This window comes from Barbus barbus (genome assembly GCF_936440315.1).
Source record: "Barbus barbus genome assembly, chromosome: 32".
Taxonomy (NCBI): Eukaryota; Metazoa; Chordata; class Actinopteri; order Cypriniformes; family Cyprinidae; genus Barbus; species Barbus barbus.
This window is the reverse complement of record NC_136760.1, coordinates 15624325-15639483: the sequence shown is the minus strand read 5'-3', so window position 1 is coordinate 15639483 and position 15159 is coordinate 15624325. Positions and strand designations below refer to the sequence as shown.

The 15159-nt window shown below is 40.7% G+C and overlaps 1 protein-coding gene across 1 annotated transcript in view; it reads right to left on the bottom strand.

Moving 5' to 3' along the window:
• LOC306852387 (ras-related protein Rab-18-B-like) overlaps positions 1-15159 on the bottom strand; it is a 43400-nt gene that overhangs the window by 17965 nt on the left and 10276 nt on the right. The window lies entirely within an intron of this gene.

Here is a 15159-nt window from a genome sequence, read left to right as displayed (position 1 = left end):
TTCTCCTTTCTTTTTTAGCCTCTGCATCTTTCTGAAAGCCGTCTTGTTAACTTTGCCAGAGGCAGAGGCCTTGTTTGCCTTCACGCTGGTTTCAGCCCAGTAAATACAAAAACACCACACTGCACAAACAGAGCTGGAAATGGAAGATGAGAATGGAAGCCTGTGTGATCTTGTCTTTCCTTAAGGGTTTAATCCTGAACAAATCCTGGGAATGGACACATAATTCTTGTTGTGCAATTTACTGTGTACAGCACTAAGAGACATGAAGCTGCGCTCTTCGTTTAGCTAAACAAATAATCATTTAAGGCCTCCGCCGTCTGAACAAAGTGAAGCATTAATGTGCATTTCATTTACACTACAAAGTTATTCTTAAGGCTGATCCACGAACCTTGACAACAGCATCAGGCTGGAGATACGAAAACCCATTTTATGTTTTTTAGGTCTCAAACTAAAGCATCTATCCATATACACTCTCACAAACAAGTATTTAGAAACTCAAGTCAACAAAAATCATCATTGCTTTAGATAAAAAATGTCAAAACCCAAGTTTCGTCTGGAATGACTTTCTTGAGGTATTTTGTATTAAAGGGTGCACTTTCTAAAATAAAATGTTATTTAGCAAGATATTTTTGTTCTATAAAGCACAGACATTCATGTGTTTTACAATACATACAGCGCCCACACACACTCTTGCTAACCTTGTTGTAAATGAACGGTCTAAAAAAACGGACAAAAGAACATCAACACAAGAGAGAGAATATCAACAATGAATGAAAGATGAATAAAAACAAACAGAGCCACCAAGATTTCCTGACTGTTTAGCCTCTAATCTCTGTCCTGATTTATCTCGCTCAACTACTCCAGCATCCCTTTTCACGTTAATGGTTCTAGCATGCTGCTTGGCCTGGTTCTACATAATGTGGAATCCATGGTTAAACATGCCAGTCATGCAGAATGCGGGTGAGGCATGAGGAACAGAATAAGAGAGAGAGAAATACTTTATTTTTTTAGTATTTAATACACATAAACAAGGATGTAAAACTTCTATGAGGTATTGTTATACTGTTATATTATAATATTATAAATCTAATGGGATGCTGATGGACTGAAAAAATCTGAGGGAGGATGGCTTTCAGATCACATCATGATCAGACCTCCACCATAAAGGCCACTGGCACAAATCAAGTCCTCTTGTCTTTCTTTAGCTCTCTCTGTCCTACTATTGTCTCTCCTCTGTTCCCTGGTTTCTCTCTAAGCAGGCTGGCAAAGACTAGTGCTCTGAGCACAACTTTCCATCGAGGCCGTTTGCTGAAATGTTTGAGCAGGTTTTGTGGATCTCACCCATTATCTAGGTGAACAGGTTGGGATGCTGGGCCGGCCAGCTGTGTGACACACTCCAGACGTCTCTCCACCCTTCTCATCAGACACCGGGTCCAAGTTGCTGTCAAACACTACACACACACACACACACATCCTGAGCACAAAGAAATCCCAAAAATCATCTGAACATGGAAAAAGTGCTTCAGTCAGATGAAGAAATTTGACCCGTGTCCCATATTGGAATAATTAGTTACTTTCCCTCGATGGTCTGTTGGTTCATTAATTATCAGTTGCCTGTATGGAGACATAGATACAGAGTCCAGAACCTGAGCACTGACTAGCCACTGAGATAATATTCCAACCCTATACTGATTATAAATGAACATTCATTACATATTTTGTCCATTATACACAACAAAGAAAATGAGTATATATGTATAAATGAGTATATATATATATAAAATTGATTTATGTATGTATATTCATGTATGTGTGTGTATTTATACATACATACATATATATATATATATATATATATATATATATATACACACAGCACACACACATATATTATGCAGACAAAATTTTATTTTGGATGCGATTAATCGCAATTAATCGACAGCCCTATCACAAAGACATTATTTATCCTACAGGTGGCAGGAGAATCTCTCATTTAACTGGATAATTAAATGTATTTTTATAAAATATGATAAAACCTTATATTTACACAGTTATGCCAGAATACATAACTCCTTTTCATAAATCATTTACTTTTTGCATGTCTGTGCTACTCCCTTTGTTAGGCACTAATACTTTAAAAAAATGAGTATAAAAAAGTCGTGACGTATTGTCAAGTATGGTGACCCATACTCGAAATTGGTGCTCTGCGTTTAACCCATCCAAGTGCACACACACAGCAGTGAGTAGTGAACACACACCCGGAGCAGTGGGCAGCCATGCTGCAGCGCCCGGGGAGCAGTTGGGGGTTCGGTGCCTTGCTCAAGGGTACCTCAGTCGTGGTATTGAGGGTGGAGAGAGCACTGTACATTCACTCCCCCCACCTACAATCCCTGCCGGCCGGGGACTCGAACCCGCAACCTTTCGATTACGAGTCCGACTCTCTAACCATTAGGCCACGACTTCCCCAAAGGGAAGTCTGCATTTAACCCATCCAGGTACACCTGGAGCAGCGGGCAGCCATCAATGCGGCGCCCGGGGAGCAGTTGAGGGGTTCGGTGCCTTGCTCAAGGGTCTCACCTCAGTCGTGGTACGCCGGAGTCGTGAGACTCGAACCCATGACCTTCGGGTTACAAGTCCAACTCTCTATCCATTAGGCCACGACTGCCCCCTAACAAAATCAAAGAAAAAAATGCATTGTGTTTTCCACAAAAAAAAAAAAAATTAAACAGCAGTTTTCAACACTGATAATAATAACAAACATTTCTTGAATACCAAATCAACATAGAATGATTTCTGAAGGATCATGTGATACTGAAGACTGGGGTAATGTCTGCTGAAAAATTGGAATTGTCATCATAGGAATAAGTTACATTTTACAATATATTTAAACTAGTCATAATATTTTACAATATCACTGGTTTTATTGTGTTCTGATTAAGCATAAAAGCATAAGAAAATTCCTTTTTTTTAAATGACCAACCTAATTAATAGGATTTCCAAAAACAGGGCAATTTTTCAAAGCCATAAGAGAACTTTTTCCTTAACCGGAGCTTGATTGACCTTAGAAATGTAATATATTCTAAGATTTTTCTTTAACATCTTTTATGTGGATAAATGCCACAAAAACTACAATAGTCTGAGTCACAGATAAGAAGTTTGATCCACTGCATTATGTTTCCTAATGGATTATTTCCTTTAGATTTTTTTTGTTTTCATTTGAGAGGAGAAGGTGGTAGTTGGCATTGTTTTCCTGTAGCTCTTATTATTCTTCCAGATTCACAGATGTTTCAAGGAATCTCACTCCTTCCTTTATTCTGGCTAAGACTTCACTCTTCAGAGCAGCACGGATGCAAGCGTGTTTCTGTGGCCGTACTTCAGCGCACTAACCTGAGGTGCTCAAAACATTTCCTGTCTTTAATTCATACTGTGAACCTCCAAGAAACCACAAGAAATGTTAAGAGAGAAAATAAGTGGTTTCAAAGGCGTGTTATTAAAATACAAATGCACAATATGCTGCTTTGTGTAGCGCCCTGTGAAGACATATAACAGAAATGTTTTACGGAAAAGGGATTAATCAGACACTACTGGAATTTCCACTCACACTGAACGTGTTTTGGCCCAAAAAGGAGATGTATGACTTTAAATCTGAGGCTATATCATGAGAATAGATTTTGTTAAACCAATAGTAATAATAATAATAATAATGGTCACACTTTATTTTAAGGTAAGATTCTTGCAATTAATTATTACTTTTGCCTCAATAAACTCCTAATTTGCTGCTTATTAATAGTTAGTAAGGTAGTTGTTAAATTTAGGTATTGGGTAGGATTAGAGATGGAGAATATGGTCATGCAGAATATGTGGTTTATAAGTACTAATAAACAGCCAATATTTTAAGAATAGGCATGCAAATAAGCACCTAGTTATTAGTGAGAATTGGTCCCTATACTAAAGTGTTACAATAATAATAATAGTAATAATAATCTAGTTTAAGTTCTATTTAAAAGTATATGTATTGATTGATTGATTTATTCATTCATTGTATCCTAGGGAATACAGAGGAGTGATACGGACATATTTTTGAGAAGAAAAAAAAAGAAAAAGAAAAAAGAGAAAACACTAACCCTTGCAAGTACGCATTTCAAGGCATCAAAGGAAATTTTTCATATCTTATGCATGTTACTCACATGGGAGATACAAACTGTAAAATAGAAAACAAAAGCAATATTTTGAAGACTTCAAATTGTATATTTGAGTGCAATGGAAAATAACAAGAATAAAAACAGTAACATTGAGGTATTTTAGTGTCTAGTGTTTTTAAAAAATAAATTAATAACAATAATAATATTGTTAGCAGTATAAATAGTTAAAAGAAAATTTTGGTTGTCAGTGAAGGGCTACTTAAGCCTCAGAAATTGGGTTGTGGTTTTTAAATGAGACAAAAGTTTGGGAAACACTATTTTAGAGTATTAGATCATTACTTTAATTTTGACTTAATAATGTAAGTTCTATGTAAGTTTATATTCTCTTCCTTTGTTCGCTATGAAACAGGACAAAGATAAACAATCTGAATCTAAACTTCTCCTTTCTTAAATCAAGTATATTCGCTGCTATACTCCTGTGTTTTGTTTAGAATAACTGACTTTCATGTCTGAACTGGATCAGTCCTTGCCAGGTCAGAAGTGCCATGCCACGAGTGGTTATGACAGCAGAAATATATTACAAATCAGGAGCCCCAACCACACAGCACATAATGACAAGATCAAACATAAAAGACACGGAGAGGAGGGGGCGAAACCTCAGGGCCCATGTTTCTCTGTCTAATATTTCTAAACCGAAAGTTAAATAAATTCCTCAGTACAGTGAAGTGGAACCGCGTCAGTAGAGCAGATGGAAGGGATGGCAGCTGCAGCTGGAATGCGGTTTGGCTGAGAGGGACAGCTAGAGAAAGAAAGCAACGTCCTCACGCGCTTCAGCCGTTCATATTCTCCGATACACTGTTGATGAAGTGTTCTTCATTTACATGTGTGCATGTGTGCGGCATGGAGTCAAAAGAAAGTTCTTAAAAAATTGAAAGGTAACAGCGATGACTCCACTTTGGATAAACCTACTGTTGTCAATAAACAAACCGTCTAGACTCCAACTCAAAATATTGGTCTCTAGGTACGTTTTGTGATGTATTCTAGACTATACAATGATAAATACACAGAAATCATATTAGATGCCTATGTCCGCTTGCCAAATGTTTTCAGGCAGACAATATTTACAACTAAACTGACAGTAACATATATTAGCGCATCATATCACGATGAAATATTACAGACAAAAGTTTCCATCCGCCTAGAGTCACAGTGTTTTAAATGTGACCTCTGAATGGGGCTTATGATTTACAAATTACCATCTGTAATACAAAACCTCAATTCACTTTGCTCTCAGTGTCTCCCTTTTTCTTTCCTGAGCTGCTGTTAGTTCAACTATCTCTATGTCTGTAATATATCAGTCGTGAACGCTTCGCTCTCAGTTCCTCTCACACCTAATCTGAAGCCTAACCATAGCAGGGTGAAACAGGGGAGTTATATGAGAGTGCGGATATAACATTTTCAGTGTGTAAGATTTTTCTGCGGGTTACATCCAGTAATTGTCTTTATGAGTGAGTCACTGAATCATTTATTCAACCAATTTGTTCAAAACACTTTCAGCAATGAGTTACTGCCTTTATGAGTGAGTCATTGAATCATTCACTCAAACAAGTCATTCAGAAATGCTGAATTATTTAGGAAAGAAACAAGACAATTGATGCATCCAATATGCATATTTTCCAACTATATACAGTAGTAGGCTAAACACAACAGATGACTTACTACTTTTGGCAAGATTTCATAGTGAGCATCCAATTGACACATAAGTATGGTGGCTGAGAGTGCTCAACGTGCTGCAACTTAAGAAAACACATGCAAATAGAAAAAGCACCAGCAAACTAAGAAAGCATTTTCATCGGTTTGACAACATGTGCTGCAAATACTCAAAATACAGAAATGCGCTACAAATACAAGCAACACAACCCAATACAGAAATGTGCTACAGATACACACAATGCAACCAAATACAGAAAAGCATTGCAAGTAGCACAGACCACAACAGAAATGTTTCAAGGGAACCCCAACAACCCGTATGAAAATGAACCATGGTATTACAGTAAAAGTGTAACCATTGATTGCCATTTGTATAACCACATCTGCACAAATACCATGGTTAAACTATGGTGTAGCAAAACCATGGTTTATTTGTGGTCACCATGGTTTAATAATAGTAACCATGTTTTTTATTTTTTACAATGAAACCATGCTTAATTTTTGTAAAGGAAGTTAGTCAGCTTACATAACGTTCCACAGTTACAGTAATTGTGTATTTCATCAGCTTATTTTGGCTAAATATGCTGATGAAATACACAACTACTGTATATAATACCCAGTATATTAATATAATATCCAAAAAAGCTAAGGAATCATATGATCAGGATGTTAAAATAAACAAAAAGAGTAGAGGCTGATAGACAGGTTCGTCACTTGTTGCGGTTCACTTAAATATTTGCGATGTGGTCTGTGCATATTTGTAGCACGCTTCTGTATTTGGTTGTGTTGTGAGTATTTGCAGCATGTGGCATCAAACTGATGAAGATGTTTTCTTAATTTGCTGGTGTTTTTATCTATTTGCATGTGTTTTTTCATTTGCAACGCCTCGCAGCCACCATACATGAGGCCATGATTAATGTATTATGTTCAGATTACATTCATACTACACACATTCATACAATATAAAACATATATTCTAAGGGTCACAAAGCAATTGCTTGTTCAAAAGAAGTACCTTTTTGGATGCAGCCTTGGTGCTTTTATGAGTCATTGAATCATTCACTCAAATAATTAGCTCAAAAACACTAATTCAGGAACAAAACAAAACAAAAAAAGCAGTTAATTCTGTTTTGGCTGCTTTTGGCAATATTTTTATGGGTGGAGCAAAATATAACTAGCAATATTATGTCTAAAATGTAGAATTTATTGTGTTTTGTATAAAAGTAATACACTTGCAGTCGTGCTGTTGGTCTGAATATCAGCATATGGCTGTGATTACCTGCGGCCTCATGCCTATGGCCAAATGACAGGTTTAATAATTGTTGCACTCTCACTCACACACACTCTCTCTTACACTTAATGTGACATATTTTCTCTTAGGGAATCCACAATTACACATGTAAACTTGGCAGGCAATGTGGCATCACTTTGCCAGTGGGTATTTTGGGGCAGCACTCATACACGAGTGCTATGATGGCTTCATAAATCCGAATGCTGACGGACACTTTCCACAGGCAGGCCCCTGGCCCTTCATACACTGATTTGCTCCCTAACTCACTAATTTTTAAACGACTTTGTGTTTGTATTTTTGATATAACCCTGATGTCTGGATTTAAACTCCATGGCAGGAGACTTGTGGTGAGCAGGAGTCACTTTACAACATATTAAGAGAGCTCAGTGGTCTTTAAGCGAGGAGAAACGAGTCCAAAGACCAGAACTAGAGTTTGATAGAGGCCTTATCTCTAAATAAGTCTTATGACAGCAAAACAGTTTTTTCAATTACACAGTCAGTTATCAAACAAATGAGGTTAGTTCTAAAGAGAAAAAAAAGAAAAGTTGGGCCAGACTGCAACTTTTCCGCTTCTTTCTTTGTTTTGCTCCTGGAAAATGATTGATTGGCCAACATAATTGAATCAACATTGAATCTTTTTGCACATGCACATCACATTACAAATAGGGCTCTTGCTCTCTGTCATCTATCCAAAGCAATAAAAAGACAATAAAACAGAGAGATGTGCCTGGGAATCGCTCTATGATGGTAATATATGTTTCTCTAGATCCTCTGACTTCCAGTGTAGTTCACTGAAACACTCTCACTTTCCAGTCAAACAATTGCTAACCATCAAAGGTCCTATGAGGTCTCCATCATAACAGATGGCTTAATCCAGGCTTGAAGATTAGACAAACTACTGGATTTATAAAAACTTTTGACATTTGGGATTGTAGAATCTCAGAGGTGCAGACTTTTAATTCAAGTACTGGGTTGATACTATATGAAATTAAACAAATCCACACAAGTGAAGAAAACAATGTGATTGTTACATTTGATTATGAAATAATTAGTAATATAATTTGACTGCATTTTTAAAGAATTAACAAACTATATATTAATTCTTATAAACAATCCTATATACAGTTGAAAACAGATATTTACATACACTTCAGAAAAAAACAAAAACTTTTTTTTCTTTACTGTCAAACATTAAATCAGAGTAAACTTTTTCTGTTTTAGATCAATAAATATTAACATATTTTTTGCATTTGTTAAATGTCAGAATCGAGTGAGGGAGAATTTTATATATATATTTTTTTTATCACTTTCAAAGTCAGAAGTATACATACACTTCCTTAGTATTTGGTAGAATTGCCCCGAAACTGTTTCACTTGGGCCAAACGTTTTGGGTATCCTTCCACAAGCTTTCTACAATAGTTTGCTGGAATTTTGGCCCACTCCTCTTGACAGAACTGATGTAACTGGGTTAGGTTTGTAGGCCTTCTTGCTCGCACTCGCCTTTTCAGTGCCGCCCACAAATTTTCTATGGGATTGAGATCAGGGCTTTGTGATGGCCACTCCAATACCTTGACTTTGTTGTCCTTAAGCCACTTTGTAACTAATTTGGAGGTATGCTTGGGGTCATTGTCCATTTGGAAGACCCATTTGCGCCCAAGCTTTAACTTCCTGGCTGATGTCTTCAGATGTTGCTTCAATATATCCACAAAATTTTCTTTTCTCATGATGCCATCTATTTTGTGAAGTGCACCAGTCCCTTCTGCAGCAAAGCAGCCCAACAATATTATACTACCACCCCCATACTTCACAGTTGGGATGGTGTTCTGAGGCTTCAAAGCTTTGCCCTTTTTCCTCCAAATATACCGTTTATCATTATGGCCGAACAGTTCAATTTGTTTCGTCAGACCACAGGACATGTCTCCAGAAATTAAGATTTTTGTCCCCATGTGCAGTTGCAAACTGTAGTCTAGCTTTTTTATGGTGGTTTTGAAGTAATGACTTTCTCCTCCCAGAGTAACCTTTCAGCTCATGGTGGTACAGGACTCGTTTTACAGTGGATAAGGACACTGTTTTACCAGTTTCAGCCAGCATCTTCATAAGGTCTTTTGCTGTTGTCCTGGGGTTGATTCGCACATTTCGCACCAAAAAACGTTCCTCTCTGAGACTCAGAATCCGTCTCCTTCCTGAGCGGTATGATGGTTGTACATTCCCATGTTTTTTATACTTGCATATTATTGTCTGAACGGATGAACGTGGGACCTTCAGGCATCTGGAAGTTGCACCTAAGGATGAGCCACACTTGTGGAGGTCCACAATTCTTTTCCTGATGTCTTGGTTGATTTCTCTTGATTTTCCCATGATGTCAAAGAAAGAGGCTCTGTGTTTGAGGTGTGCCTTTATATGCATCCACAGGTGTGCCACCAATTAACTCAAATTGAATCAATTAACCTATCAGAAGCTTCTTAAGCTCAGAATGGAATCATCTGGAGTTTCCTTTTTGTTTAAAGACACAATAAACTAGTGCATGTATACTTCTGACTTTGATGAAAGTGATAAAAAAAATACATAAAAATTCTCCCTCGCTCGATTCTGACATTTAACAAATGCAGAAAATATGTTAATATTTATTGATCTAAAACAGAAAAAGTTTACTCTGATTTAATGTTTGACAGTAAAGAAAAAAAAGTTTTTGTGTTTTTTTCTGAAGTGTATGTAAATATCTGGTTTCAACTGTACATATGTGACCCTGGACCACAAAACCAGTCATAAGTAGCACAGGTATATTTGTAGCAATAGCCAACAATACATTGTATGGGTCAAAATCATTGATTTTTCTTTTATGCAAAAAAATCATTAGGATATTAAGTAAAGTTTATGATCCATTAAGATATTTTGTAAATTCCCTACCATAAATATATCAAAACTTATTTTTTGATTAGTAATATGCATTGCTAAGGACTTCATTTGGACAACTTTAAAGGCGATTTTCTCAACAAAAAAAATTGTTTGTTTTTGCACCCTCAGATTCCAGATTTTCAAATAGTTGTATCTAGGACAAGTATTGTCCTATCATAACAAATCATACATCAATGGAAAGCTTATTCATTCAATTAAAAAAAAATTATCATTATGACTGGTTTTGTGGTACAGGGTCACATATATTAATAAAACTAATTCATAATAATGAAAATATTTTATTGAAATAAAATACATTTTATTGAAAATTAAAATAATCTAAATATAAACTAAACTGCTAAAACACATAAAACGTCTCGGTTACGTATGTAACCCTCGTTCCCTGAAGGAGGGAACAGAGACGTCACGTCAGATGACCGACGAAATTGGGATCTCGCCAGACATTGGCATGCGATCGTTGCATCCAGCTGCCGCGTGAGCATAAGAGGCAGCAGGTGCACCACATTAATTCATGCTTTCGCTGAGGAGCCGAGCCGGTCACCCGGCAGCTCAGCGGTGGTACAGCGACTGTGGCGATGGGACGTGACGTCTCCGCGGAGGGGCAGCGAGGTGGGACACAGGGACCCGCCCTGGGGCCTGTGCCGGCCTGGCCTGTGACGGCAGGGGGTGGGGTCTGGGTGTGTATTGTAACACTCACCTGATTCCTCCTCGTGCGGGAGGAAACACAGGAACCCGGCTTGAGGCTTGTGACAGCCCAGCGTTTGACGACTTGAAGCGGGGACTCGAGTGCTACCGCCCTTGCCTGGTTCCACGAATGGGCAGGAGGGGTGCTCTTGGGCAACCACCCGCTGCCTGGCAAGAGAGGAGGAGGGAAGTGGTCCCGTGATGCACAGTTCACCACTCTCCTCCTCTTGAGACCCAGAGATTGAGGAAATCGCTCTTTTATTGATGTTTTGGGTACCAAAAAGCAAAATGAAACAAAAGATTCTCCACCTGGCCCTCCTCCAGGGGACGGAGTGGTGCGGTCACCATCTCCCGATGAGCAGTCTCCTCCGTCTCTGGGTCGCCCAACTCAGGGCCTCTTGCACTTGCGCTTGCCGCCAGGTTTGGCGGGGGCCTGGACGGGCTGAGCGTCCTGCCTGCAACCGGCTCCACGACGCTGCCTGGTGGAAGGCTGCTGCGGCTGCGCGGGAGCGGGGGCGGCCACAGGGGGGCACCCACGGCGACGAGCAGGGTGAGGGGCTGCAGCCGGGGTGGAAGCAACAGGTTTCCTCCGGCGCATGATGTGTTTGATTGCCTCAGTCCGCTTCTGTGCTGCCAAGAACTGCTGAGCAAAGCTCTCAACAGCGTCGCCGAAGAGGCCGGTCTGTGACACGGGAGCATTCAGGAACTGTACCTTCTCCTGCTCCTTAAAGTCAGCGAGACACAGCCAGAGATGGCGCTCCTGGACCACTAGCGTGGACATCGCACAACCCAGAGACTGTGCAGTCACCTTCGCCGCTCGAAGCGCGAGGTCCATCGCAGCACGCAGCTCATGTAGAACCGCCAGGTCATGACCACCCTCGTGCAGGTCTTTCAGGGCTTTGGCCTGGTGGACCTGCAATAACGGCATGGCGTGGAGGGCAGAAGCCGCCTCCCCACAGGCTCTATAAGCACTGCCAATTAGACCTGAGGAATACTTACAGGCCTGTGAGGGGAGACACGGGTCACCCCGCAGGGTGGTAGCGGCTGTTGGACATAGTTGCATGGCCACAGACCGCTCCACCGAGGGGATGCCCGCGTACCCCAAAGCGGCCCCACCATCGAGGGTGGTGAGGGAGGAGGAGCCACAAGATTTGTTTCGGGCAGTAAAAGGTGCCTTCCATGATCTTGTAAGATCCTCATGCACTTCTGGAAAGAATGGCACCGGAGGGGGGCGCTGAGAACCAGCACGACCCCCACCGAGAAACCACTCGTCCAACCTCGAAGGATCGGGACGGGACGCGGTGGAGGATTCCACACGAGCCCGACATTCTCGGCGGCCCGGGAAAGCATAGCCATCATCTCTGGGTCTGGCTTGGACAGTGCTACCACACCCGAAGGGGGCAACGCAGCCGAGTCGTCATCCCCGGAGAGAGAGCGCTTACCCTCTGACGACCAGATCGACATCTGGTCGTCAGAGGGGGCACCGAAGGAAACACCTGGTGCACCCCGTCCAGCAGAGGGCCCAGCACGCTCCTTCGGCAGCTCCACCGGCTGCGGAGTGCTTGAGGGGTGAGGAGCTCCACTTGGGGATGCCCTCACCGTGATCCTCAAATCACCTCTGACTCCACCCGATGCAGCGTCACACCGGGTGCCAGGACGAACGCTGGATCGACATAACGGAGTCTATTACGCAACTCTGAGATGGTTATGTCCCCACAAGAAGAACATGAAACATCCACGAAAGCGTCCTCAGCGTGCTGAATGCCCAGACACGTGAGGCAGCAATCGTGACCGTCCTGAGGCGCCAGGAAACGACCACACCCAGAAACGCACGGGTGATAAGACATCTTTAAAAAGACGCGATCACCCGTGTTACTCTTTTAGAGAAATTGCTCTTTCAGAGAAATGCTCTTTTAGTTCTGAAGCACGCAGGGGAGCTGGCCATCGCACACTCTTAGTGTGGCTGTCAGCTGGAAGACGATCTTTTTCTCCCGTCCAACGTGACCACCGCTGCTGCGCAGTAACGCCCGCACTCGCTCGCAGAAACACTCTCTGGAAGGGGAGAGCAGTAGCTTCACCACTACCACTCGACTCCGAAGCAAAAGGATGAATTAATGCGGTGCACCTGCTGCCTCTTATGCTCACGCTGTGATCAGTGGCAGCTGGATGCAATGATCGCATGCCAATGTCCATTGGCTCGTTTAGTTACACTAGAAGTGGATTGGTCTCTCTGGCGAGATCCCAATTTCGTCGGTCATCCGACGTGACTCGGAGTGACCGACTGAAAGGGAACTAAGGTGTTAACTGAATTTATAGAATATAAAGTACAACTTCAGTAATCATAAATTGAATTGTGCATGGTTAATTATTTTCACATATCAATACTGTTAGTTTCTAGCTGCTTGTTTTCAAACTTTTTGTCATAATTACAGCAGAAATACAGGCAATATCTTATATTGGATTTTGAGTACTGTGTTGGACAACCACTGCTTATCTTTACACCTGGTATTAACAGCTGTCTTGGGTGAACCAAGTGGTCATTACTAAATACTGCACGTGTGTAATTCATTTAAAAAAAAAAAAAAAAAAGTCCTAAAGAGTTTAAAATAATCTTCCTGTCAATTAAGCATTCAGCTAAAAAAAAACAACCTTTGTATGCTTTATCAAAATGCAGCATTACACTTACAGTACATACAGTAATAAGGCTACACATGTAATACATGTAGTCAGAGACTTTCTGCTCACAAAAGACACTTTAAATGTTAATATCCAGTGTAGAAAGGGTTGCTGAGTAACATGGAGGGATCTGAATGAGGGATATGATGGCCTACCTGGTCTGTTATGTGCTGTAGACTTACAATAATGCTGCTGGTGGCAGGACACATGACCTCATTCTAGTGTAGGCGCTACTGTCTGGAGCTTGATTGGCCAAATGTAAACATTTTAGCACTAAACCTTGCCAAAGGTGAAATCAGACTTGAGACCTCCAGCAGTGCAGTCAAAAGCACCTCAAAGCATGGCTGCTTTTGCACTTTTAAAGCCAGAAGTGTAAGAAAGAATTACTGGCACTCACAACATGCCCAGAAAAGCATTAATCATTAGATGGATTTTTTGTAACGTGCAGGGTAAAAAATTAAAATGAGCCAACAAATCATAGTTTGTGCATTAAAAAGCACCCTAAAGTGAATCTGATGCAGTTAAATCAGACCGGCCTGTTACGAACAGTAAGTAAAAACAGACAGGTTATCCACAACCTGGGGCAGACAAGTAAAAAAACAGTAGTGATTTACTGCTACTTTTAAGCACACCAGTATTACACAATATGATGGGTTCCATATTATATTCCGACAGAGATTGGCTATTGAAACATCCAGCCATGAAATTTCAGGCAATTTTGTGCATTCAACTTACCGGCATGTCACCAAGAGCACAAGATCAGACAGTCAAAGAGAAATAAATACTACAATTACTTCACAAGTCACGATTATTTACACAAAATAAAGAATCTGTTACCGCGTGTGCCAATCATATGACCCGTAGGACCACCAGACTGTTTTCATCCTCTTTCCTTTCATTCCTCAGGAACACAGAAAAGGGACTGTCTCAGTGAAACATGCGGTTTTTCCATGGCACTGCCTCTTCTGCTTGAGGAAAGCTTACACCCTCTCTGTGTTGATACAATGTGATTAGTTTATTATAGAAGCCTGTGGCTACAGCGCTCTATACTGTACTAGTCAGTCTGGTAGTCTTTATGTGTGCATGTACGTGTGGAGTGAATGACAGAATGCTCCAGGAATCCCACTGAGCACACTCGGGCCAATGAGATGTCACTTGGGAGCATGCTGAAAGCCACAGATCTGCTAAAGATGAATGAAGCCACTAATTCATGCTCTGGCCTCCCATGTGCCCACTTAGCTTTGTGCTAAAAACTGACTTTGAGAGCAAAGGACTTTTTTCCTTTCAGTGTAGGGTCTTTTATTTTCCATCACCACAAAGACGGATGGTCACGGTCATGTCAGAATTCATGTGGTAGACCTTGCATTATGGAATTTAGACAGTGTTATTAATTTCCTTTTTATTGATGAGGAAAGCGCTTCCGCACATCCGATGTCTGGAAAACAAAGGTGAGGAAAGAGAAGACGGCAAAATTGGGGATGGTATGTCAGCGCTCTGTCAAATATAGAGATTGAAAACGATGGATGGATTTGAGAGAGTGGAAAGCCCAGCCAAATCTAAATCGTGTGTAACAGATTTTACAGCCAGGACCGTCATCTGTCCAGAGCAGAGAAATGGAATTCAAAAGTTTGTTTTAGAGATTGAAGTCAGGGACCAGACAGTGAGCTTCTTTATACAGTACATGCAAGTTTAAAAAGCTCTGTGAGTCATTTTATCATCATATCTCTGCTCAATTCTCTT